At 43.8% G+C, this 27,950-nt stretch overlaps 1 protein-coding gene across 2 annotated transcripts in view; it reads right to left on the bottom strand.

Annotated features, from left to right (window-relative positions):
- Window positions 1-27,950, bottom strand: part of SEC24B (SEC24 homolog B, COPII coat complex component) — a 2,214,138-nt gene that overhangs the window by 1,506,312 nt on the left and 679,876 nt on the right. The gene's annotated exons all lie outside the window — the stretch shown is intronic.

Here is a 27,950-nt window from a genome sequence, read left to right as displayed (position 1 = left end):
GAAGGCAGGAGGGGATTGGTAAGTGTCATTCATTGTAGGTGCAGTCCAACTGAAACTCAGTATGTCAGGCCAGTCCCTTTACAAGATCAGTGTAACACAATCAACATATCAGGATTGTCCTCTAGAAGGCTAAAGAGGGGATACACAGACAGTTATGTGTTAGGTCGGTGGCTCGTGCAGCGCATTGTGGTAACTTTGTGTCAAATACCATATCGGAGTTAAGTTGCAACACAATCATGAAGAAAGGGTGGGGTTTGACTATAGAGACAGGGGCCCTGACTCTCTGGGAAGCTTTTCGGTGGAGGAATTTTGAGGACAGTTGAGGATGGGTTGGAGGCAGTCTGGCAGCGATTCATTGCCTTAGAGAGGCTGGTGCAGTGTCAGTTGAATGCCGGTGAAAGGCTTTGGAAAAAATGATGGACAGGGTCAGGCCTGAATGTTGTGATCCATGTAGCTCTATGGGCGGAAAAAGTCTGTTAGTTGGGATTGTGACTCATGAAACCATGTCGTCTGTTCAAACTCCCTGCCAGTGTATTGGCGCTTGCGCTAGTTATGGTTGCACAGGAAACCATAACTGGCATATTTCTTGTGTTTTTCGATTTTACTATGCAACCATAACATCCCTTTAACTAAAGTGTTTTCACTGATTATTTATATCAACCATTATTGCTTTATTTTGGCATCAAAGCCATAAAGGCATACAAGTAGATGCAATTTCATAAAACACAGTTGAAAATGAAACACGTTGAAGTCTTGTAAACATACATATCGACACAACATATTATAATGAAAATAACCTGTTTTACAACAAAACATTATTTGATAGAGTAAAATTTGGATACTCTTTCATATCAGATTAAACATATTACATTCAGGCTAGCAGTAAATATGACAAAAAACTAAAACCAAATAAACCTAATAAAACCCATCACAAAACATTGCACTGTACAAGGTTAAAAATACATTTCAAACTCCACTCTCAGGCTGCTCCCTACTACTTCTTCGAGACAAACCATTGAGCTGCTAGATTTTTGCTCTATCTGCTTTGCACTTCCATAGCCATGCTCGGAGTAAATTTGGTAACTGCAAAAACCATGGTTGCATTTCCAGAATCCAGAACATACACCAGTGCCGGCTCGGTCTGTCGTATGCCCGCCTATTTTAACAATGGTTTAAATATTTCCCTCTGAGGTTTTTCATACATGAACAGGAAATTGGTGATCCAGTTCTCCACACTGGGCATGCCACCCTTATGTCCTCTGCTCTAACCAACCATGCCCTGGTAAATGAACTCAATTTCAAAGTATTGATGCAAAGTTCAATACACAGGCGTCTCGCATAGCGATGATTCACGATATCCAGATATGGTTCAAACCCCAAATCAATCTTCAATCTCAGGTATCTTGCGCCTGTTGAAAGCTTTTCGCATGCTGCCACAAAGGAGCGCATAGAGTACTCAACTCCAGCCTGTTTAATAATCCCCTCAGTGTCACCGGTCATGACTTCCATTTCAACCTGTATATTAAATATATATATATATATGTATATATATATATACACACATATATACATATATATATATATATATATAAATAATTTTGCTACACACTCCAAGGTTCACTTCTTCCAACGTCGAACAAAAATCACGGTCACTCACTCGTCATTTCCCCAAAACGTTTTTTTAAATTATTTAAACAAGTCCCATGTCGGCAAACTGACCGGCATGCAAAACAAAAACAAGTGCCAAACGGCTTCGTCAGAGGTGTTTGTGTTACCATGGTAATGTTTTTATCGGTGGGTTTGGTGCAAATGAAAGAGCAGTCCTTTATTGTTGCTTGTCTGTGGGTTCCGACATCCTCTATTCCCAAGCATGTGCATGTAGGCGCCATCTTCAAATGGCGGTGTTATTCTGGATTGCATTTACTCTTTGTTTACTGTTTCTGGCCACGATTGCCCTGTTTTCCAAAGTGCTTTTTTCTTTCCAGTTCTTTTTCTGTTGCGCAATGTTATGATCCTGTACATCTCTCTGCTTTAAAATGTTTCATCAATTAATAAATGTGTTTTGGCGTGGCCCACAGAACTTGTTTCTGTAATTATCGACAGTGATCTTCCTTTCAGAGATAGTTTTGTATAATCAGGCAGCATACGTATGTTTATGATGGCATTCAGGCAGTGTGGTATTATCCATTTTGGTCATGTCTTTGCAGTGCGTGCTGTCACAGTGCAGCAAGTGTCTTTTTGGTAAAGTGCATTATCTTATGAATTTCCATTCGCCTTGTTGTGCCTTTGAGTAGTAACTAAAGTGCACAGTGCAATGGTTCTGTGTTCGGATCCATCATGTTGCCTCCATAGTCATGCTTTTAATGAAAGGCTTTATTAAAGTGCATCGAGCGTTTCTAAAGTGCATTGGAAATGCACAGATGCACATTACCTCAATTTATTTGGTAATGAAAGTGCCTCGTGCTGTTCGTATCTCTGAAAATTCACTGCGCCGTAGACTGATGAAAGCATTCTTCTTTTTGACGTCAGTGTGTCTCTGGAGCATCCAATGCATAAAGTGCATTTTACCATTCCTTTTATCTTCGGTGTTGTTTTCTGGGTATATCTTACTGTTATGAAGATCATCCTCTCATCCTAGTGGAAAGAGTTATAATGCCTTGCGTCAATAAAGTGCAACGTGCCATTTGAGATACTTGTACAGTGCATCAGTACTTCAATTTTGTACTGTCACTTTTTGTTTGAAGCATATCACCAGTAAATAAAGTGCATAGTGCTAATCAAATGTACATCTAGGTCATTATCATTTGTCCTTTCTATGCACTTGGTCATTACGGCATTTACTGAATTTTTGCATCTTTGGGCACTAACGCATCATTAGGGCACTTGTCTTGGGTGTGTTCACGACCGCGTATATTGATGTTATTCAGAGTCCAGCTTAATCTCACATATTGTCCTATATCTGTTAGACCGTTCTATGACTGACCAATATTATCTGCAAGTTGATACTCAATCTTTTTCTTATTCCAGTGTCTGATTCTGATATTCCTACATATTCTCTATATTTGCACCGTTTTTCCCCTTGCCACCTTTGTCTATGTTTCATAGTTTATTGACATAGTATTTCTATTTAGGTGGTCCATCTTCTCATTCATTTTCAAATACAGTGAAAACCATGTAACACCATTTAATAAATTATTCAAATATTGTTTGCAGCCAGAGATCTTACATTTCTGGGTTCACGTAGAGTGGCTGTTTTTGTCATTTTAACTTATGTGGTCCTTTGACAGCTCCAAAGTCATTATTTTGTCTATGATTATCCTTCCAAGAATATGCATAATTCTCCATCAATATTGTGGCCATTAGGTGTTTTCGTGTTTAGATACACAATGTAACAGGCTTCTGTTTGACGCAACTTTCTCTTTTTCTATTCCCCGTGGGTGATCTTGAATGTTAGCCATCACAAATTATTTTAAAGTGCTCAAGTCGCCTTTCTGTATGTCATGGAAATGTTTTGCCAGAGGATAGTTGGGATCTTTATTTTTTAATTGATATTTTATGTTGTAGAATTCGTAATTTCGCCATTAGTTTTGTGTTGCCAATATACCATTTGTTGAATCCACATTGGATCACGTAAATAGCAAATGTGCTTTCGCATGCCAGATGTTTATTGATGGATGTTAACCTTTGTCCTCGGATGCGTGTATTGTTGTGCATTTATTCCATAGCGACATGCTTTGCACTTAAATTTGTAGACGCCTTTGACGGGTCCCAGCATCCACGTTGGTGGGGTTTTATCAGATTTCCTTTGAAGGAAAGATGGTACCACTTTTGATTTTATTGATAAGGGTTTCCGGAATGTCATTTGAATTGTTTCTTCGAGAAGTGGTCCTATGTCTGGGTCTGCTTGAAGTATTTTTCAGTGAGAGTCCTCCTGATGACTGTGTGTTATACCTTGTGATGAATCTTAAGTGGTTCTGTTCCTTTTTTATTGTTTATTTCTGTGTGAAAAGATCCTCTCTCTGTCGTATTTTGGCTTTGTCGTAAGGCTTCTACGCACCGTCTCTGGAGTATCCTCGTTCTTGAAACCTAGTCGTTGTCACCATCACATATTTATTAAATTCTACATTCGGGGTACTGTTTCTGTGGTTTCTAATCATTTCGCTATATAGGATTCTTCGGATTAAAGTCTTTGGGTGGCTACTCTCGGCGTGTAACAAAGAATTTGTACTTGTTGATTTCCTGTGTATTGTACTTTGGAGCCGTTTAGCTTCTACATACTTTAAGTATACAAAATGAAGGTGATAAAGCTACAAACTAAATTACCTATTCATACAAATGATGATTGTATGCAAATCCAACAGGCATTTACGTCTACAATTCATAATATCCATACTATGCATAAAAACATTGTGGAGGAGGCCCATTTTGATAATGCACTACAAGATTCTGGGATCACAAGTGGTTCCTCATTGGACCTGTTACATTATTTAATTTTAAACCTATTTTAGTTACCTAGATGGAACACATACCCTTGAGCATGCGACCCACTTCCTGTTTGAACTACACTATCCCTTCTAAATGTGTTTTAAATAATTCTTAACTGCACCTTTTTGACTCATTTTACGAATTCTTCCTTTAAGCATAAAACTGTTCCAGACTCAATCAAAAATGTAGTGGCTACACCTTTGTTAAAAAAGAAAAATAGGCCTAGTTGCAACCATAGCAAATAACCTACGGCCGATTACTAATGTTCCCTTTCAGCTAATGATTGTGGATAAGGTTACTTCTAAGCAAATTCATGAGCAGCAACAACACAAATATTCTACACATCCGTCAATCTGGTTTTCGCTACAACTTTGGAACAGAGTGTGTCTTGGTTGATTTACAGACACAAAAGCTTAGGATAATTGACAATAGTGGAACTAGACTTCTTATGCTCTTGGACTGGTCAGCCGCGTTTGATCTTGTGGATCATGAGAGGCTCATGTCCACTCTACTGTCTGTGCTTGTTCCAGAGAGGTTGCAGATTGATTACATTCCTTTCTTAATAAATCGTATGTCCCAGGTTGCTTTAGTCACAACATATTGGAGGAACCCCGGAGTGTACTCATAGATCAAATAACCGAGTGCTATCTCTATGTATTTCCGGGAACTAGGAACTTCTCATAATAATGAGAGACTGGTCTGACAAGTCAGTAAACAAAGGATTTAAGGTTAAATCATTCAAATACTGTTCAAATTGATTTATTCATTAGCACAACATACCATAAAGAAATCGATACATAATATCTTAAAACACTAGGTTATTTTAAGTAGTCAGTTCATTTAAAATCTCAGCGATGGTGGACTCGGTAGCAATATATACATGAATGTACTTCAAATTTTAAACATGATTGACTTCTGGTTCACTAGGATGAGAACACAAAGTAGTACATGTGCGTATTACTCTACTTGGTCTATTATCACTGCGTTATACATCACAGGTTGTCATCTCAAAATGTTTCTGTTCCAATAAGCATACATTTTGAACATTCATCAGGAGTTTTGTCACCCAGAGATTAGTATAATTATTTTTTCACTGTGGTGTTTGGGATCAATTCACAAATTGTGTTTCTTGTAAATAGTCTTGGCCTGCCAGATAAAAACAAACATGAATAGTATGAGCTGTTATTGCTATAAATCTATTCTAGCTAGATGAGTGAGCCATCAATCCTCTGTAGGTAGTGAATTACCTGCATCAGTTCCGTGGGGGTGGTCAACACTGTAGTCAGTTGTTGTGAGGACCAAAATGTGTACTTTTTCGTGCCTGTTCAGGAAAAAAGCATAAATATATGCTTTTCCTGTCGCCTAAGTAGGGCTACCAGGGTTGTGAACCCGTACCTTACTCTTTTAGTTCAATAGATTGCAAGCATGCTGTACCCACCTATAGGCATAATAGTAAGGATCATCCGCGGGTGTAGGGCACAGGGTTGGTAGCACCTGCTACTGCGAAACTCTGGTGTGGTCTATTCAAAATCCTCTTGCTCTATGCAGGTTTTGTGGATCTTTAGTGTGTTCCTGAAAATCAGGTGGAGATAGATGTCTAAGTTGGGTATTTAGTAGTTTTGCCTACACGATGGTTCTGGATAAAAAATAAAAAATTGATACCGACCTTAAGGCTTTGGTAGCGCAATGTTGTATATGTGCGTTGTTATATGGTTCTAATCCTTATTGAGTTTGTGCTTTATCTTGTGCGTTTATATCCACACTGGTTGGCTGTGGAGAAACAGAGCTAATGTCAGAATGGCAGCGCTCGTCATGTGTGATCGGTTATATCCAGCCTGCACGGAGTGTGCGGCTGGTGCCGTAACATATTTTTCAATTCCATTATTTTTATTTGTCTCACCTCGATGCAGATTTGGGATCCCGATTATGAGAGGATCACCGGGCTAGGAATATCTGGAATCAAACTTGGCGTCCTGCTGTAACTGCAAAAGCTCTGACGCGTTGTGTCTCACACCGTGTCTGAGACCACCAAGCATTGGTTGCATGGTGACCAGTCCCTAGATACAGTGTGCCGGGTCCTTTCTCTATGTTGTTATCCAATCCTCCACGGTGGGCGCCATCTTGGAATGTGTGATCCCGTGCTCTGATTGAGAGTGTAATATCTGAATTGCATATTTGGAATTGGTTTTTCATCCACATTAGTAGGGGCGGCTTCTTTTTAAGAACGCCTTTTTTTTCGTGCCCCATGGATTTTAGTAACGGATCGCTAGGGTATAACTTACCCATGATTTATGGAGAGTTGGATAGTTTTTAGGATTTTGTTGATTATGAATAGGTCGGTCCGCCCTGTAGCTTCCATAACGTGATACTGGTAGTAGGTAGGGTGTGTCTATCGCTCAATTCCTTTTCTGGACTGGCCAGCAACCTCAATGTTCCATTAATAGTCGATAAGCAAAGCAATGCAACTGAGTAGAAGTGGGATACCCTCATATATACTCTCCAGGTTGTGGTCCGGTGCACTGGAGCCTGGCTTAAACCAGTTCTATGTGGTGACCTAGATACTTTGGACCAGTGTAGAGAAGGTCCCAGATAGGGTCTGCACTCCAGCCACCCATTTTGAAATACCAAGAACATACTCTCAGAGATATGTGACGTATGAGGAGCAAATAAACCAACAGAGCGCAACAATGAGGATCTTGCCAGTGTCCATCAGAAGAGCAATACCTGCTGAAGTGCCAATAACCAGACAAGCACTTTACCCATTGAGACAACCGTACCAACAGCTGACACGAAATGAAGACTACTTACAAACTGTCCCCGAAGAGACCCAAATTGGCGTTAATCAAAGGCGAATGCTGACAACACAAGGGCCAGGACAGATCTACAGATGAACGAAACAACAGCCAAAGGATGACAAACATGAAATAATATGAATAAAGAGGTAAAGGACTTAAAAGGAGAAACGATGCTGAACCTTAAAGAAACATAACCATAAAGCAGGAGGCAAAATATGCAACTGGCTAAACGCCTGTAAATAGGCTTGAAACGCAAGAAGCTAGGGAAACGGTACTGCTTGCTAAGCTTAGTAGAAAAATAGAGCGGCAAGTGCCAACTATATATCTACCTCAAAAGAAACACATTATACAAGTGCGACTCCATTTTACAAAAGCAGAATTAAGCCCAGAATGGTAGGGGTCAAACACGCCAGGATTCATATACCAGCACAAAGCCAGACAAAAGAGCGGAATTGAAACTTAGCAAGAAGCAGCTCATGCTTGGGAATTCAAGGTCAACCTACGGAAGGGAGGAGAGCGGCAACTTCGAAGAAACGAAACTTCAGAGCATAGCAGCCTGCCAGTGAATGTCGAGATAAAGAGGCCCAGGCAGGTGGCAAGGCTAAAGGAAGAATCAAATACACAAATAGAGAGAAAATTAAGCAGATTCACAGTGTACTGACACGTGACCAGCCAAGCGCGAAGAGGTACCAACGTCTGATGTCATCCAAACCCAGAGGATGCCATAACTTCTCCTGATAAGAAGCTACAGTTTCGAGGCCATCCTCTGCCAACTAATTGACACATAGCCCTAAAGTACTGATTGAGGGAAGGGAGGCAGGGTGAATCTAGGGGCATACCGCACCTGGGTGATCATTCTGCATGCTGCTAATTAAAGTGGAGATTTATGCGTAGGGGTGTAACCCACCCAATCACAATGGACCAAATAATGAAGGGTCCTATACCTAGTAGAACCAATGAGACGTCATACATTTAGTGACGTTTGACACGAATGATGTAGAGGGAGGGGCATAGACGCCCACCCGATGAGAGTTATCCAATCCTCACACTCTGTTACCATATACAGATATAGTACCTATACTTAAGTTTTCTCGTTAACAAATAGAATTGCATGACAAACTTTTGAGTGTTACACGTCCATGATGAAGAGAATGTGCTATAGCTATTGCTGACTGAGTGAAGAAGGGGGAGCATCACTGATGATTTCCTATTGTTTCCCAGTTTTTTGTACTTGTCATTAAACAGACTTCCCTTTGCCAAACCATTGAGATGTCCTTATTGATTGGTGTTGGAGTAAGAGAATCCCGCACCCCATCCACCCCAAGGTGCAGCTATCTCGTCTTAAAGTACTTGAGGGTGAGCTCTGATCCCATGGGCCCTTCAGAGGTCGCTCCTCCCTCCTGTACACTTGGTAGCAGAGGATGGCTTTGACCATCGATTATTGATTAAAATAAGACACCTATTGACCATTGACACGAATTAACTCTAGGTCTTCACCATTTGGCCGAGTAGACTGTAAAGCTTCCCGTGGACAATGAAAGTTTAAATCTGTCCAAAAAACTGCAGTGGGTCTGAAGGGACCCCTTTTATAAACATAAACCCTTCCATTCCTACGGGCAGCGGAACAGACGAAAGACTAAAGGAGGTGGTAACGGAGGTGGTGATCCAGAGAGGAACCATGCGAGCGGTGAGCGGAACAAAAATTGAATGCTTTGGCAAATGTCATTAGGCATCAGAACAAGTAAGGGAAAAGGTAACGGAGGGAGGTGGAGAAAACAAAATAGTCAGAAGTAGAGAAGACTGTATATATATATAAGGGGATAATGACTCGAGAATAATGGAATAAAAAGAGAATACCGGGGTAGACACCCGAGAAAAGAGATAATAGCGGGGTAGACACCCGAGAAGAGAGGATACCAGGGCGGACACCTGAGATTAAGAGAGAGGATACGCCTTATTTCTGTGCTTTAATATAGCGGTCGGAAGAAACTTGAACTCAGAGCCCACATAATAGGGGACGACTAGACTACTAACAAGTTTAAAGACGTTGTAAAAGGGGTTTGTTTAAACTCCATGTCGGGGTACAAATTAGAGGCAGAGATATTTGTGTCCAGCTGGTGTCTGTCTAGTCTGTCAAATTTCTGTTGTACGTGTTCTGTCGTATGTCACAAGTAAGGAAATTTGGATTGGATTGAAGCTTGCGGTATTTGGTGCTCGCTCATATTGTTGGGAGTGTTGAAGTTGCATGAAGGTATTGTTAGAGACAGATTTAAACATGGAAGACATTACCTCATTAGCACACATACATAAACAACTGCCAAAACATGTACCCAAGCTTAAGAAATACAGCACTGAGTGGGTTAAGGGCACCGCCCACAAGATGTTTATGCCGTGGCCACAAAATGGGTCTTTATCTAAAGCCGTTTTACAGCATATGACGACGTACTTGCATGCCACGTATACAGGCAAGAAACTAGAGAAACGCCTTGCTGTATAGAACTTCGGAAAATGTTCGAACAGTCGAAGGAAGAAGAGCCACCTGCTGACTGGATATTAAACGTATGCACGGTGGGGGGTGAGACGCCTACCGCAACACTTGCCCCGCCTGAAACAGAAACCGAGGGAAGTAAGCCTGAGGGACTCTACCCATTAAGAGAGCTTAAGGCAGCCACCGGATATAGCAACCCTGCATATAAGTCACCTACTTACAGTAGTGACGAAAATAAAGGGAAGGATCAGGATAACATGTTGCCTCTGCAGTCCCGAGGGACAAGGAGATACGCGATGATGAGAGGAAGGATCAGGCACAGATTAGTGCATCTCTCGATAAGGAGAGAGAGGGAAAGAAATGGAAAGGAGGTGAAAGCAGAACTGATGAGATAGCATTCACAAAAGACGAATGGATGGGAGGACAGATATTGTTGTAACTCGATGGGAAAGGAAGTGATGATGTGAGACCGAAAGAGAAGTCAGATGAGGCACGGAGAAGGAAAAGGAGGTGATGGACGAAAGGATAAGAAGGAAAGATAGGCTGAGACAAGAACAGCTATATCGCGAGGAGCAAGAAAAGCAGCTTGATCGCAAAAAGAAAGCAGCCTATGACCAATACAGACAGAAACAACTAAGGTTGGAAGAAGAACAAAGGGTACGTGAAAAAAGGATAAGGAGACGAAAAGATGAGGAAGTTCAAAGGGCAAATATTGACAAGGACTTCGACACCAGAAGCATCGGGGAAACGATCAATAAGATATATGATGAAAAGGGGCTAGAACAAATATCCCAAGGGGAAAGGGAAGACGAGCGCTTGGAAAGCACTCAGCTGTATGACACTTAGAATGTCACCCAAAGTAGTGGGAGCAGGAGACTGTCCTTGGACAGACTGGAAATCAGTACAAACGATGATGACACAAGGAGTTGCGTGAATTGGGAAGAATCAGTGTCTGACTCCAGAGAAGAGACCGAGTGCGAGACAAATAAAGAAGGAAGACGGCGCGAAAAGCGCCTACCAAGCGACAAAGGGGTGAGATGGTCAGACACTGGCGAGTCCGCACCAAGGACATCAAAGTCTGCCACGCAATCCGACCAGCATGAAGGGACACCCCATGGTCAGAGGGGGGTGTTGGCACCCGCCTATGCAGACAGGTTAAGGACATTGCCAGGCAGACTGCGATGCAGGAATATTACCCCAGCGGTAGACAGGAGAGCTATGGGGGAAGGGAAAGAAGGCTGCACATTCCAATTTCCGCTATTAGAAAAGGGGGGAGCAAGACCGCAATATAGTCCATGGCCACACATGGATCGAGAAAACCTGAAAAACAAACTTCCAATGCCGACATCGGGAGCGGGAAGTGGATACACGAATTAGAAAAAATGACAGGAGGTGTCACATTTGCCAAAGGGGACATTAAAGGTCTCTTGATTGCCGTACTTTTTGAGAGAGCAGACGATGTGTGGACACGGGCAGGGTACCCTGGCGTAACCATAACTAACACTGCACACGACGGAGCGCCATTTAATAATTGCAGAGCAGCGCTTATGGAAAGCACTACGAGTGCAGTACCCAGACACTTCAGATATAGGAGCTATAATGACTCGGAAAATGAAGGAGTCAGAAGATCGGTTGATTTATATCCAGAATTTCCAAGACGCGTGGGTGCTCGAAACGCATGAATCTTGGACAAAATCTATACCAGTGTTTTACCACATTTTATGCCAAAGGTTGCCAGAACCAGTGCAGAAACAGCTCAAGAATTGGTAGGGGTTGAGGCTAAACCTTGGGCTGAAATATAGTTAACTATCCCACATTACTGTAGATTGTTACAAGAAAAGAATCGGAAAAAGGAGGCAACTCGAAAGGGCGAGGAAGCGGGGCTGGTGCAAAAGAAATTATCAAAATATGCTCTTGAAGGAACCATGCTAACTAGCCCAGCTGAACAGAATTTACAACAGGTGGCTATCCTACAGCAGAATAACCAGAGTAACATAGGACAGTACCCAAAGGGAAGAGGATTTGGAGGAGGAGGATGGCAGAGTAATCAAGGAGGTTTCTAAAGTAATCAGGGAGGTTTCCAAAGTAATCAAGGAGGCTTTCAAAACGGGCAGCCTAGACATGTCAAACGGACAAATAATCCGACCACCGCCAGTATGTTGGCTGTGTGGAATGACGGGGCATTTAGCGTGCACGTGCAGAAGCCAAGGCGCATGGCAGAATGGCCAAGGAACGGGAGCAGGCACGGCGAATCCACCTGCGATCTCACAACAGGGCAATGCACAAAATCACTCAGTGCAGCAGTAAGCACCAGGCGTGCAGCAGGGTGCACTGCAGAGGGTTCAGCCCCCAAACATGGGGAATTTGCCACAAGGGCAATTGCAACAGGCACCACCGCAAACGTCTCAGGGCACAAACTCCGGAAGGGGAGGCAGCCCAGGGAGTGGAGAGAATCCACAAGTGTACAGTGGCCCGAACTTATATATGAACTAGGACAGCTCATTGGGAACCCTGATGTGCTCTATCCTATCAGTGACACCAGACCCTAATAGGGAACCGAGGGTGAATGTTGTCATAGGGGGTAAAGAATATTCCTTCTTAGTTGACACGGGTGCAACACGCTTGTGCATACAAGAAGGCAAGTTTTCTTTGTCCGGCGAGGCCATAGATAATCAAGAGTTTTACAGGAGCTCAAAGTCGAGTTCCCTTTACAGACACTCCCAGTCTCCATAGGGGAGTGCGAAATGAATGTACCTTTATTATATACAGTCAGACCCCAGTGAACATTTTGGGTCGTGACTTAATGACAAAATTGAACATGACGATCTTGTTTACGGAGGAGGGCAAAGTATGCTCCACTCCGGGTGCAACGCTCACCTGGTATCCACGGGGATGTCACTCAGCCTGTTCTGACCTCTTACGACTTCAAACCCTTCCCTGGAGGCTATTCGACTGGAGACTGGGCCTGAAACACAGGATTGGTAGAGTTTAACTCCCTATTGTCTGTGTGCTTCTTCCCCGGGGTCCAACCCTTCCCTTTGATCCACAGCTCACCTTGTTTTCTTGGATAGTGTGCTCTCCGTCCTGCTTTCAGCGCAAGGGTGCGTTGATTGATGCGGGCTCGTTGCTGCCTAGTTACTTCACTGGCAAGAGTCTGACAGGTAAGTATAATGAGTCTTTTGAACAGTTCTCTAGCTTCGTTCCTTTCCTTCCTTAGATGATGGCCGGCGTCCGGGGATGGCGGCATGCTGCTGAGATGAGTAGCGCTGAAGGTGAGTTAGAGCGCGATGCACCTCTTTCGTATTTGCATTGAACTGAGTTCTTTTTCTGTGTCTTTTAGGTGCTGCGACGTTTTCAGCGTGGATGCCGGTTATGAACAACAAATGCGGTGGGTAAGCGCGGTATGCGGCGCCTCTCGATTTTTCCACACTAACCTGGAGTGTCTTTTCCCTCTTGCAGATGGATGAGAAGTTCCGGAGACAGAGTTCCCCCAGAGGGGCTGGGATTCAGGTAAGCGTTTGAAGCTCGTACAGTATTTAAAAATAAGCGAAGATTTGCAGAATGCTTACTAATGCCATTGTTCTGTTCTTTTCACTTTTCCTTAGGAAGCAGCGTGATGGGAATGACACCGCTGAAGATGCCCGCAGAACAGAAGGACCGATGACTGATGGGCATAAGTGCCGCAAGGTAAGGCTGTTCCTAACAGTGTTCTTGTTTTTGCAGGAGCTGAGCGCAGAAGAAAGATGCAGGCCTACTGGAGACCGATCCGAACACGGTGAGTGTCACGCTGCAGGTGCAGAAAACGCAAAGCATGTTTCTCAGCCTGGGTGTGGCTTAAATAGTCTCTGGGTATCCCAGGTGTCTCTGGGCTGAACCACACCCAAAAGACTAGACCGCACATGCAGTTCTGGGAACCGAAACATGTGGGGGCATCCATCTTGTCCCCATCAATGCACTACAGTCCAAACCCCAATGTTGTCCTATGGGAGTGAGTGAGTCTGGTGCCACAAGCGCCAAGTCTGACTCCAAGTGGGTCTTTGGAGGGATGGAGGCGCCTTTGAGGGCCATGTAGGTGATCGTGGCCTGGCTCCAGCCTGACATCTTGGAGGGCTGGGGACATGAGGGGCAGGAATCATGACACCGGGAATGCATTATTGAAACGTGTGCGAAATGATCTGGGCATACTCAGGACATATAGCCATGAGAGCTATACCATTAGGGCCAGAAGTTTTCACATATTGCACGTGGGTGCTTATGGCAGGATTACCAGGCCTCGCAGATAGAACTATGAGAATCCCTGATGAATTTCTATGCAGACCAAGAATACCTATGCATGAAGAGGAGGGACAAGTATTTCCCTTGACGATACATACAGCAACAGTGCGAGGGAACGTAGTGTTGGTTGAAGGCTACGATGATGAAGGCAGACAATGGTGCGCAGTTATCACCATTGAAGAAGGGTATCCAGTGACTGACGTCACCGATGACAATCTATTTGAAGAACAACCAGACTCAGAAGAGACAAGAGTGGAAGTGAGTCTCATATTTTGGGTAAAAATGATCAAAAGGGAAGTGCCTCAGAGAATGATGTTGGCACTGATATTTCCGGAATACTTTGATGACGACATGGCCCAGGTGCCTGTCTCAGTATGGACTACAGGACCACGTGACGTAGGCCTTCTGAAGGGGGTGAGAGAAGTGAAAATTAAGCTGAAACCAGGAGCAATTTTACAGAGAGCGCGACAATATCCCATGTCCAGAGATGCGGATGAAGGGATTGCGAAGACAATTTCCGCCATGATGGATCAGGGCATCTTAGTGACGTCAGAGCCACCCTGTAATACAGTGATTTATACCATCAAAGAATCAAAGGGTGGGGTCTTGGCGCTTAATCCAAGACTTAAGAGCATTAAACGACATTGTTGAAGCAGAGTTCCCTCTAGTGCCTAATCCATCTACAATACTATGTAACATACCCATCTAGGCTAAATATTTCACGGTGATTGATTTGAAAAATGTCTTTCTCAATCCCGTTACACCGTGATTCTCAAGATATGACGTCTTTCACTTTCAGACAAACGCGTCTGAAGAGCACAAGGTTGCCACAGGGGTACTGCGAGTCTCCGTCCATTTTCAATAGAGTCCTACAGATGGATTTAAGCAATATTGCATTAGAAAGTGTCGTCTTGCAATATGTGGACGACATCTTGATCAGCAGCTCCACGGAAGAACAATGCAGATGCGATTCTATTCAGCTATTGGCTTTACTGGCTGAGAAAGATTATAAGGTTGACAAGGAAAAGTTGCAATATTGTCAACAGGAGGTGCTATACATAGGCCAGCTAATCACACATGAAGGTAAAAAGGTGACCCCAGAAAGGGCTGAAGCCATCATGAACAGGGCTAAGCCAATCACGATAAAGCAAATGCAGAGCTTCTTAGGCCTATGCAATTATGTTAGAACATGGGTCTTCCATTACAGCTCATATACCAAGCCCTTGCTCCAGGCCCTGAGGTAGGCCCAGGTGACAAAGGAAAATATTGAATGGACTGAAGCAATGGAAAAGGGGTTTGCAGAACTCAAGAGAGCGATTTATACGGCTCCAGTTCTCGGGATTCCTAATTATGCACAGGAATTCTACCTGTTCTCACACACAGATGGCAGCACTCGCGCAAAAAACCTCATTGGGGTACAAGCCCCTAGCATATTACAGTGGGAACCTGGACCCAGTAATGAGAGGCCATTTCCCATGCAAACAAAGCTTAGCTGCCGCAGCATTCGCCATAGAGAAAGCGACAACCATTGTAATGGGATGTTCTATGACGTTGTACATCGAACACTCAATATTCGCCATTTTAGAGAAACGAAAGGGCACATTGACATCGCAAAGAGCTTCTGCCTATGAAGGGATTATATCTAATCCATCGATCAAAATAGTTTGATGTAAAACAGTGAACCCAGCTACGTTCATAGCTGAGCCAGTCACTGAAGTTGAGCCGATACATGACTGCAAACTATGACGAATTCTATGATGAAATCCCCTGGGTGAAAGAAAATACCCTGGCGGGAGGAGAGATGGTTTTTATTGACGGTTCTTCGAGAATTGACCTAGAAGACGGACAAAGATATACAGGCGTCGCTGTGATGAAACACATAGCAAACAGAGAATTTTGAGTACTCATCAGTGCACGAAGACCATCTCATTGTTCAGCACAAGCTGCAGAATTATTGGCTACTCGCCATAAAGAATCACGCAGACCAGGAAGTTACTGTGTACAGCGACTCCGCCTATGCGACGTCAACAGTGCACGCAGGGCTAGCACGCTGGAAAAGGAGGGGCTACCTCAGAGCAGACAGCACGTCAGTGCAGCATGCAACCTTATTGGACAGGCTAATTAAGGCACTACAGCTCCCAGTCGGCATAGCGGCCGTGAAATGCACCGCCGACGCTAAAGGGACAGATTTCGTGTCATGCAGAAACCACGCAGCAGACACGGAAGCCAAGCGTATGGCCTCCAAAAGTGAGACAATCATGGAAGTGGCGTGCACCCATGAGAGAATGATGATGGCATGAACCACACCCGAAACCTTTAGTAATCTGGGGGCAGACACAATTAATGGAGCTTCAAGGGGAGGCACCACAGGACGAGAAGAACCTATGGAAACGTCAAGGGTGTTCTTTAAAACCCTCTGACAGCCCTACTGAAAATAGCATTGGAGCAATTGCATTACCCATTACACATGTCAAAAGAGAATCTAGCTGCAACGCTCGCGGAAGACTGGTTTATACCGAATTTAGCTGAGCATTTTGCATTCTTTATGGTGAACTGCATAATCTGCCAGCAATTCACTGCTGGGCACACATTAAAAATAGTGAGAGGAGTCAACCCCTGGCCAAATGGGCCTTTTCAGCACTTACATATCGACTATGTCGACAGGATTCAAGTGTGTAACGGGTACAGATATTTAATTGTAGTGGTGTGTCCATTCTCTAGATGGATAGAAGCAGGTCCATGTACACACCCAGTCTCTACCTGTGCGGCCAAATTCCTAGTGAGGGAAGTGTTCCCTAGATGGGGGTGTGTGAAGTGATGAGATCAGATAACGGGGCTCATTTTGTAAATACAGTCTTTGAGCAGATTAGCTTGTTGCTTGGTATAAAGCACAAGTTCTCGTCGACGTATCATCCGGAAGGTAATGGTATTTCTGAGAGGCTCAACGGCTTGTTAAAGGAAAGGATAGCCAAGTTGAAGCTTACTCTGAAGAATGGATGGTTGCACTGCCTTCCACTGGTATTGTATGCTCTTCGGAACCAACCAGGCTCCGACCATCATCTTACACCGCATGAGATAGTCACAGGAAGGAGAATGAATACTCCCCTAACCCCTCGAGACAGAGCTAGATGTGATGCCCAGTCAACCCAGGAGGTCCTAGGAACCGAAATGAGCAAATATCTGAACTGCATGACATCCAGCCATACTGTAATTTCAGACCAACTGCAGCGGCGACGATAAAGGGTGCAGCACAGCACAAAACACAGCAGGAGACACAAACAGATGCAGTCCAAGTTCTACGTGTTCCACTCATTTTCTCGGGAGACGCTGTACTCGTAAAGAACCATACGAGGAAAAAGTGGGATGAGCCGAGATTCAATGGTCCTTTCATCGTGGAGAACTGCACTCCCTCAGCTGTAAAACTGCAGGGCAGGAGTGCATGGATTTTTCTCAATTACATTAAGCCCTATATCGGAGAAAGCCCTCTAGCTGCACCCCACCGCGAAGAAACCACGGACAATGAGGAAGAACCACAGCACGTGCAGACAAGATCCATGACGAGGAAAAAGGACGCATGAGCAGCAAAGCCAAGACAAGAAGAACACTTGTGCAAGTTGTGGCTTAAACTGAACATTTCCTCTAATCAAAAGGGGTTAAGGACATAAACAGACACTCTGTGCATCCTAGTTGCAGGGTGAAGAAGAACATTGCGTGTCTAAGCCACAACACGTTTGTTGACACGAACTTGTAAATCAAACCACACTTAAGCGTTGTCGAGAAACAAGACTAACAGACAGTGATCAAGGACTTTTACCTTAAGAGCTAAACATAGTATCCTGAATCATCAAATATCAAGACTTTGTTTGGCAGCACTTATGTTGTCCCCCAGCAGAAACATCACAAGGGACGTGCTCCATTTTGTATTGGCAACATATCCGTCACTGGTAGGGAACCCTCCAGTGTCACAAACTTTATCCAAGATCCTGCCAACAAGAAAGTAATCTGGCAACTACTTACTATCGTCGCGGAAGCCTTCATAGAACTACCTGAATACAGTGATAAAGACACAAATGCTTCCACCGCAGGCGATTCTAGATGAACTCATCAATACACTTTTCTTTCGCATCATAGAGGAGTGCCCAGCTATTGTTGGGAGAACCACAGACACTCTCACGTTTATTTGAGATCCAGCAAACTCTGAACATTTGAGCCAGCTGTGGATTAAACTCAGTTACTTAGTTGCAATCCACGCTTCAGGAAAGTGCAAGGATTGTTCACGTCAAGGGAAGGGCCTGTAATCCTGAACCTAGCAAGGCAGGACAAATGTCCCCGTCACCCGAGGACAGCCGACTGGCACACAACGTCCTCTTCTACCTAGTTACTGACTTTCCAGAAATGGTGGGGAGACCTATCGAGGTTGACGTCCTCACATTCTTCAGAGATCCAGCTAACGTCGCACAGATGGGAACACTCCTCCATGACATCATGCTGCAAGTGGAGCTGTCCAACTTTCAGAGAGATTATATGAGGAGATTCCAGTGAAACCTTCCGCCGAGGGACAGATCGAGGGAGCAGAGACAAGAACTTCGCCTTCATTTGTTTTGATTGCCATTTTTTCCATTTCTTCACATTGAACAGTGCCCAGCATGTCCTCAGGACTGAAGCAGATGCGGGGGGGTGGATTGGGAACTCACCTATTTTGAACATGCACAGTAAAAGTGTCTGATTGAAGTGTTAGTCTAACCTATTTTTCCATAGAAAGGGGACAGCATGGGAAAATGCAAGATCTTTGTGGCTGTAGAAATTGATGTCCCGCCAGCACACCGTTTGTCACACGTAGCAATGTGCAGCACCAGAGGACAGTTTATGGGAAGGGATGCCTCACTGATATGGGCAATCGAAACGGATTAACCCGATGAAGATGACTACGTCCAGGACATTAAGACAAGAAATATAGCTCATACTAAGAATCACGTGATCAGGTATAAAAAGCTAGGAGTTAAAGGAGCAGGAATAAGATGGGAAATTAACCCAAGACTGAACGTCCAAGGAAAAACTCCACAAGCAGCTCAAATTTGGAGAAAGAGAGACCAGATGCAGGTTTGGGGAACAGTGCTTTCACCAAACGGATGGGAAGAAGGAATGGTGATCTGCCGAGCATGGATGGTCCTTGGAGCCTGCCAAGAAGTAATAGCAAGCTCTCAGAGATTGTGTAAACCTTTATGGCTGAAACTCACAAAATTACTGACATGGGTCGAAGACAGAGGAGGACCCTTGCAGATAGTGCCACTGAAGAACCCAAAATTGTGCTTTAGGAGCAATGGCACAAGGAAGGTGGGAGAGAATCAGAACTGCGGACGAGTTTTTGAAGCTCCAGGAATGACTCACGGAGCCGCAGTAATTACGGATCATTAGTGGGCGTGTGGACCCAAAGCATACATAAGATTGCCAAAAAACTGGGGAGGCATATGCACAATAGTGAACGTCCACGTTCCAGCACTAGTAATCCCGAAAAGTAACCTGAATATTGACAGTTTCCCAAAAGCAGATGCTCACCTGAGGAAAAGGAGATCTGTGGAACTGATATCCCGAATAAAGAGAGAAAATTACTGCCAAATCAGAGGAGGCATTCCAAACAATCCTGTATGAACACAGGCTTTTCAGCCTCACGTCATCAGTGTTCACAACGATCCTCATGCCAAGAATCCAAGTTGGAGTAAATACCAAATGGTTGCAGATAACCAGATGGGAGTACTTGCAGACCATTAACACTACAATAAAAGGATTCAATGCGATTAAGGAAGACTTAAGAGCAATTCGATTGGTGACTCTACAAAACATATGTACTTGACATGATCACAGCGATGAACGGAAGAGTTTGCGCAAAGATCGGAGAATCATGTTGCACGTTTATACTGTCTCACAATGAGGAAAATGGAACCTTAACAGAAGCCATAAGTATGCTGACAAACCTACAGAACCAGATGATTGATGAAACTGACTAAGTTGATGATGACAGCTGGTTTGGAACACTGTTCTCATGGGTCCCACAATGGATGGCAAACATATTCAAGTTCCTGGGAGCCCTGCTCTTGATGATACTATTAGGATTTTGTGTCATCAAGATAATCATCCCACAATGCCAGAAAACTGCTAAGAAATCCATACGGATGAAGATCATGATCGATGTCAAACCAGGATGGAAGCCCAGAGACCTGACTGATGAAGAAATAAGAGACTTTGTGAAGGCCAGCGAATATGCACCAGAAGGAACAAAGTTCCTGTACCCCAGGAAACGTAGAAATTATGAAGGAAAATTGATCTATTGCAGCCCAAATGGACAGTGCCAGCTAATGACCTGGAACAAAGACGAACATGTAAAAACAGCAGGATGTTTGAAAGGAGTGATAAAAATATGGACTCCAAAGAAACACACGTTCACACCGTCATGTACAAACCCAGAAGACGAAGAATTGGATGCAGAATAACCAAGTAAGAGTAATCCAAAGGAGAAAGAAGAAGTGGTTGATGAACCGACCAGAGGGGGGGAAGGTAGAGGAGGTCCCAGATAGGGCCTGCACTCCAGCCATCCATTTTGAAATACCAAAAACATACTCACCGAAATATGTGATGTATGAGGAGCAAATAAACCAACAGAGAGCAACATTGGGGCTCTGCCTAGTGCCCATCAGAAGAACAATACCTGCTGAAGTGCCAATAACAAGACAACCATGGGCAGCACGGTACCCACTGAGACAACCATACCAACAGCTGACACGAAATGAAGACTACTTACAAACTCTCCCTGAAGAGACCCAAAGGGCCTTAATCGAAGGCGAATGCTGACAACACAAGGGCCAGGACAGATCTACAGATGAAAGAATTAACAACCAAAGGATGACAAAGATGAAATTATATGAATAAAGAGGTAAAGGACTTAAAAGGAGAAACAATGCTGAACCTTAAAGAAACGTATATGTTTGCAAGGGAGGGGGCATAGTTAGCTCCCATTGCTATGCCAATCAGTTGACGGTAATAAGTGTTATTGAACAGAAATACATTGTTAGAAAGTGCACATAATAGAAGCTCTTTGATCAATTCAATATGTTCAAAGAACGAGGCAGAGTGCTCACGAAAAATATAATCAACACTGGTGACTGCCTTGTCATGGTCGATAGAAGTATACAATGCTTTAACATCAAGCGTCACTAGTAACATGTTAGGTAGTACAGGTAATTGATCCAATATATGTAGAATATGCATCACTATGAACAACTGTTTGTTTTCACAAATGCTATGTTTTTACCGTATATTCACATATGGAAGAGATATATAGATGATGTGATTTTGATCTGGATGGGCGATATATTAAATGATTTTGTTAACTATCTCAATTCCAATACATGGGGCATTCAATTTACACACACCTTCAGCTATAGTAGTATCAACTTTTTGGATCTAACCATTACTATCTCTGAGAACAAACTGGTAACTAAGACTTTTCGCAAATCCACTTCAGTCAACTCATTACTCCACGCGAGCAGTTGCCATAAGAAATCGGTCTTGCGTAATATCCCCAAAGGAGAATTCATCCGTGCCAGACACAACTGCTCCTTAAACGAGGATTTCCTTACAGAATGCAGATTTATTTGCAACCGCTTTCTGGCAAGAGGGTATGACAGTCGCCTCCTTGATAAAGCACAACGGGAGGTGAAATCCTTAAAGAGAGAGGATTTACTCACTCCGAAAGAACGCCCTCAGAGTACTCAGAGTAATAAACTGAAATTCATTACTAAATACAATACAGAAAATTCCAGCCTGTATAATATAGTCAAGAGACACTGGCATATCCTCCAAATGGACAGAGACATTTCCCCTTGGGTAGATGATTCGCCAAATTTCATCTACACTAAGGCGAATAATCTAAAGAACATCCTCTCACCCTCATTTATGCCCAACCCACAACACAAACCAACTTGGCTACAGTTAGCAAGCATCAGTGGATTTTGTAAGTGTGGGGGATGTTCTATGTGCGCCTTTGCATATGAAAAAAGGAAGCTCGAATTTGGCCATCTGGGCACACATACAATCACCTCTTTTATAAATTGCAATACCAAATTTTGTGTATACTGTATTCTCTGTGTATGTGGACAGTGCTACATTGGCAGTACAATCTGGCCATTAAAAATTAGAATCAGGGAGCACTTGGCTTATATTTCCCATGCAGATTCTAAATATCCATTATCAGTACATTGGCAACAAGTCCATCAAATGGATAACGCAGAAATTAGATTCACTGGGATGGCCAAGGTTACGCTACCACAACGAGGTGGGAATTTGGTTCTCAAATTGAGACAATTAGAAGCGCGGCTTATCTGCCATTACCGCACTGTCACACATAGCCTCAATACGGACCATAAATTTTCTGTATTCTTATGAGCAATGTGCACTCTACAAGTTACTGTCCAACTGACTTCACGTATCCTCTTTCAATTCTTTCCTCCATGCTTGTGGTTCTTAGTTTGCCATACAATTAGCTCCCCTTCACACACCTTTTAATGCCCAATCACCCACATGAGGTGCAATAGGAGAGGTTGCCCCTCGGGGCACAACCTGCCCCCTCCTCTGACTACTCCTTACACACTTCTATCTCTATCCCGTTGCCGGGCGACCTGCTACGTGCCCCCCCCTGAGCTCTTATGAGGATATCTCATGATTACATCAATGTAAATGACAGATATTATAAGAGATTTAACTTTCGGTACCACACATCCTTGCTCTCTTTGCATATCAATCTCGTTTATGAATTGCTATAGATTCGTGTTGTATTAATTTCTAATCGTATAATAAGTACCCTCTTGGGCCTCCAACCCAATTCTAGGCGCTTGAACTCAAACCCTAGCTAGCCGTCGCCTAGAATTGGCTGCCCCGTATTTCACACACACGATGGCGGCCGTTCTTTGCCATACGTATGGCCACGCACGTTGCTGTGCATACGTTACTGTCAATAACTTTGGCAGCAGGAGTCGCGGACGGCAGGCTCCAGTTCAGATTTGCAGAGGAGACGCTGGTAAGCACCACACTTGCGCGCAGACCCCTAGAGCCTTGAAGGTCTATGCGTGTATTAATTACTTAGCCAGACACGCAGCTTTTACTAATTGGGCTGTCTGTCTTGTCTTTCCCTATTTTCCCCTCATTGCTGGGCTCGCGATGAACGCTCGTCCTTTCAACCTACATTGCCTTCCTAAGCTTCAACGCGGAAACACTTCAATAATTGTTGTTGCAGCTGCAAGTGACAGGTACTTTTATGTTATATGTCTCCTTATAACAAACTACTAATTGCTCTGCTTATGCACTAGTACAATGTCTAATACCCCACACTATCTAAATTTACAGTGGAGCCCGTGAGACTTATTCTTCAATCACTTACCATACTTATGGGTAAGTGCACAGCCAATTTACTCCACGTAATAAATTGAAGCACTAGCACGTATATTTGATAATGACCATAAAATGGACTTGTCTCATTCGGATCCCATTCTTTCCTTAGTTCGCAACTGATTCACACCTCACTGCAGGTAAAAGATTAAACTTCTTGGATAGCCAATTCTAATTGTATGGCCCACTTAGAACTTAAAAGCTAATTAAACCTTTGTTTATTTTCCTTTTCCCTTCTCTCCCGGATCTGATGGTTTCCCAATATACACATGGTATGGACTTTACTGAATTTACGCTGTTTATGGATGACTTATTATTTTGTCTTGTCTCCTAATTGTCCAAAATTTCGGCTCTTGGCACTATGAACTGAACAATTTGCAATTTTGCCTAATTTGTGCCATGAATTACTAATGTATTTGTTTTGTTGTTCACCTCTTTGTTTGCCTTGCTACCTTGGGTCCTCCACATGGATTTTGCTTAATTTATCTGTACTATATAATTTTGTATGTACAAAAACCTTGTAGCCTCAGTGGAAGAGCAAGTGCTCGAAACACGTGTCAGGCTACCCTAGTGTTAATTAAAAACTACTATACCAACGTGTTCTTAACTAGTGTCTGTGCGCAGTGTGTTTGCAAAACCTGTATTTATATCTCTCATCTTGTGGTTTTGCCCTTTTTCCCCTCAAGGAGGCAGAGGCGTAGACAGGGTAGGGCCTGAGCGGGCAAGGCCCACCCACAATCTGTAAATCCCCACTCTGCAGCACTGTGTGGGCATTTACAGATGTTAATGTCACTGCAGTGGTTCCAACAGCATTAGCTTCAAGCCCTACTTGCTAGACAATTCTGCTTACGCCTCTGCAAGGAGGCCTTCTCTGTTGTTGTAACTCGCCCCTTTTAGATGCTCTCTTGATCAGTTTCTTGGGCTAGCCTCTTTTTCGTAGTTTGGTTGTTAGTGTCTGTGCTTCTTATTCAAAAATGGTGTTCTGTGAGCGGATTCTTTTTAGCCTAAGAAACTGACCAAAGGCAGATTATCGGTAGGTGTTTAACATGATGGCTTGTGTAGTCCAACAGTGAGTTCTTATCTGTTGGTTTGTGTTATAGTTTTACTATTAATTTTCCTTCTTGGTGAAAGATAGTGAAATCCAGAAAGTTAGTCGTCTGGTTGTTAACTGTCATTGTAAATTTGAGGTGAGGATTGAGCGAGTTAAGCCAGTTGAAAAACTCTGTTGTGTCTTGTGTGGAACCCTTCCAAATGATAAGGATGTCGTCGATCTACAGTCTCCACTTCTTGATGTGTCTTATAAATGGATTGGTATCATTGTAGATGTGGATTCTTTCAAGGTTTTCAACGTGCAGGTTAGCTAGGATTGGGTCCATTGAAGCATCCATTGCATGCCTTCAGTTTGCTGGTAAAAGGTGCCTTCAAATTCAAAGTAGTTCCTTTTCAGTGCCACATTAATGCACCAGGGGATAAATGAAGTGGCAACCAGGTCTGCATTGGTTCTCGTGAGCAAGATTTCTTCCACCGTGTCGATCGTTGCTTGTTGTGGGATGTTCTTATATAAAGCGACTATGTCGAGCCATACGAGTAGAGCGGTTTCTGGGTTGAAGTCCAGATTTTCAAACTGCCTGATGGCTTTCGTGGAATCTTTGAGGTACAACTTCATTTCTTTGACGCATCGTTTTAAGTAGTAGTCCGCGAATTTAGATAGTGGTTCTAACACTGAGTTGGTAACGTACACGAATGGTCTGCCTGGTGGTTTGCCCAGTGTTTTGTGTATTTTAGGGAGGCAATAGAAGGTTGGTGTTAGGGAGAATTCTCTCTTTAGGCTGAATTTCCTAACCTAGTGAGTCCCCCAGCAGCTTTGCTGGATTTCTGGAGTTTATTTTTTCCTCCTGTCAAGAGTGAGACTCTTTCTCCCACTCTTGGACATGATTTATGGTATTCCTTTGACTGGTAATGTGTTTTATGGGCTATGGGGTCCTTTACTCCAAAGGGTCTCATGTGTTTTTCCTGTGTGTGTTACACAGCACCCTCCGTGCAGTGACACCCCACCATAGACTCCATACCCTGGGACTGACTACTGTCTCCCAGGGCATGTAAAGTCACCAATGGCTTTACTAGTCCCACATTATTAACAGAAACCAGTACAAACCATCATATTGTGGACGTACTGGTCAGGGCAATTCGATTGCCCCGGGGTCTGTTAGTCGAGGGGGCACGTCTCCGTCCCCCCTGATCGAGTTTTGGCTGGTGGCAGTGGAAACTACTTTTTATATTCGACCGCAAATATTTTCCTATGGGATTTTCCCATTGTTCGAGGCTACCAACTTTAATTATTTAATTCTCATAGCCTCGAACATACCGCCGGTTTATTTAATTAATATTAATTCTCCGGTTGGTATTTTTTGCCAAGACTCGATTCTAAAATGGCGTTTGTGTTCTCTTCTGTGACTCCAACCCAAGTCGAGCCCTTTGTTCCACTTTTTGGCAGGCTTCTCCACAGAAGCCTCCAAAAGTGGTGCCACTCTGTCTGGGCACCACAGGGGGTGTGGGAGGGGGTTTAGGCACCATGGACTGAGTTACCTTGGTAACTCAAGTCGCACTCTTGTGTGATTGGCCCAAGTGGTGAGCCGGCCGGCTCACCACTTAGCATGTTTGAGTGACAGCTAGGCTGAGTGAATGGGGGTTTTCTGCATAAAAGCAGGGCTTTGGGGACTGGAACTTCAGAGGTCGCCACAGGACCTGAGAATCCGACGAGGGAGAAGCTGAGCCGACCTACCACGACGACACCACCAGTGGAGCCCTGCAGAACCGACTCACCACTTCCCGACGACAGAGAAGATCTCCCGGCTGGAGAGGCTTCTTCCCCTGACTTGTGGGCACAACCAGTTCACCTTCCTTTCTTCGCACCCCAGCCCGGTTTGTGATCGAACTGCCCGTGCCAAGCACCCCGGCAGCCGGATAGCCACTCACCACTGAACCGCGAATCACTGGACCGCTCCTTGTACCCGAGAAACTCTGTGGCTGGTTTCTTCCCTGACAGTGCAACGGACCGCTGTCTTCCTCCACGACGAGATCCTCTCTTCCACGGGATGAAGCACTGACTTGCATCCGCTGCCAGGAACAACTGTCCCGGCTGGAGCATTCTCACCACTTTAAGGTACCGTGTCCGCCAGACCTCCCTTTCTAAAGATTGCTACAAGGTAATAATAACCCCTTAACCTTCTGGACTGGGCTGGCCGCCTTGACCCTCTAACTGGCCCCTTTCTTTGGTCCAACTCCTTTTTGAACCTTTACAAGTCTTTCGTGCACTGCAAACGTGTGACCTTGGACATATTTCGTTTGAATCCTCTGAAAGTGGATCCGGCCTCTTGAACTCTAACTTCACGGTTCTACTTTGCCTTCCTCTCTTGTTATGTTCTGGTAAAAGTGTTGGGATCTGTTTCAACTTGTTCTCTGCTTTTCTCTCCCTTTTTAAAACAAACTATTAGAGTGCCATCTACGTTAAGCGCTCACCGCTGTCTGAAAATAAGTGGGGCTTTACTTTAGACTTGTCTAATATTCTTTTAAGGGAGTGTATATCTTTTAGTGACCGTGTTTTTGAATTGCTTACTATTAGTGCCTGTGTGTTTTTCTAGATGTGGTTTTAAATAAATAATGATATCTCTTTTACACCAAGCCCTGGTCAGTGTTTACTTGTTCTACTGTGTTCTCTTGATCTATTGTGAATACTCTGTATACTGCCTAACTCTTCTTGAGGGAAGTCTGACTGCTCAGCCACAGCTACCAAGGGAATCTGTGTGGTACAGACTGCTACCAAGTGGGTTTACTGCCAAACACCTGTAGTCCTAAATCTTTTGCAGTGGTCCCAGAGGGAACTGCACAGGTTTCTGCCTAACAGTTGGTATGGCTGTTTCTTTGTTTGTGAGGAATTCTGCCTCTTGTTTGGAAATCCATCCTCTTTCTTGCGCCTTACATACATTGTTTGCAATGTGCCCCCGTAGATCTTTTGTTGGGTCCTCTCTAAGTCGTGCGTAGTAGTTGGTGTTACTAAGTTGGTTCTGACACTCTTTCACATAGTGTGCCCTATTGAGGATCACAATGCCCGCTCCTTTATCTGCTTTTTTGATGATGATCTTGTGGTTATTTGCGAGCGAGTCCAGGGCTTCTCTCCCAATTCTGGACAGGTTTTGGAATGGTTTTGGTTTTTCTCTTTCCAGTTTAGGCAGGTCAGCAAGTACTATATGTTCAAACAGCTGCAATTATGGGAGTGGCTGCATATTGGTATGCAGAAAGCGGATGGGTTCCCAAGGTCTGTATGGTTAGTGGCCATTTCGTAAGTATTACCAGGTTTGTTATCCTTTTCAAAAGTTTCTTTCAGGTAGATTTTCCTCATTAACTTGTTAAACTCTGTCTGAAATTCGAATGGGTCGTGTTCTTTTGTCATGAAGAATCATAATCCTTTA

This window comes from Ambystoma mexicanum, chromosome 6q, assembly GCF_040938575.1.
Source record: "Ambystoma mexicanum isolate Mex_15411 chromosome 6q, UKY_AmexF1_1, whole genome shotgun sequence".
Taxonomy (NCBI): Eukaryota; Metazoa; Chordata; class Amphibia; order Caudata; family Ambystomatidae; genus Ambystoma; species Ambystoma mexicanum.
This window is presented reverse-complemented; position numbering and strand designations above follow the sequence as displayed.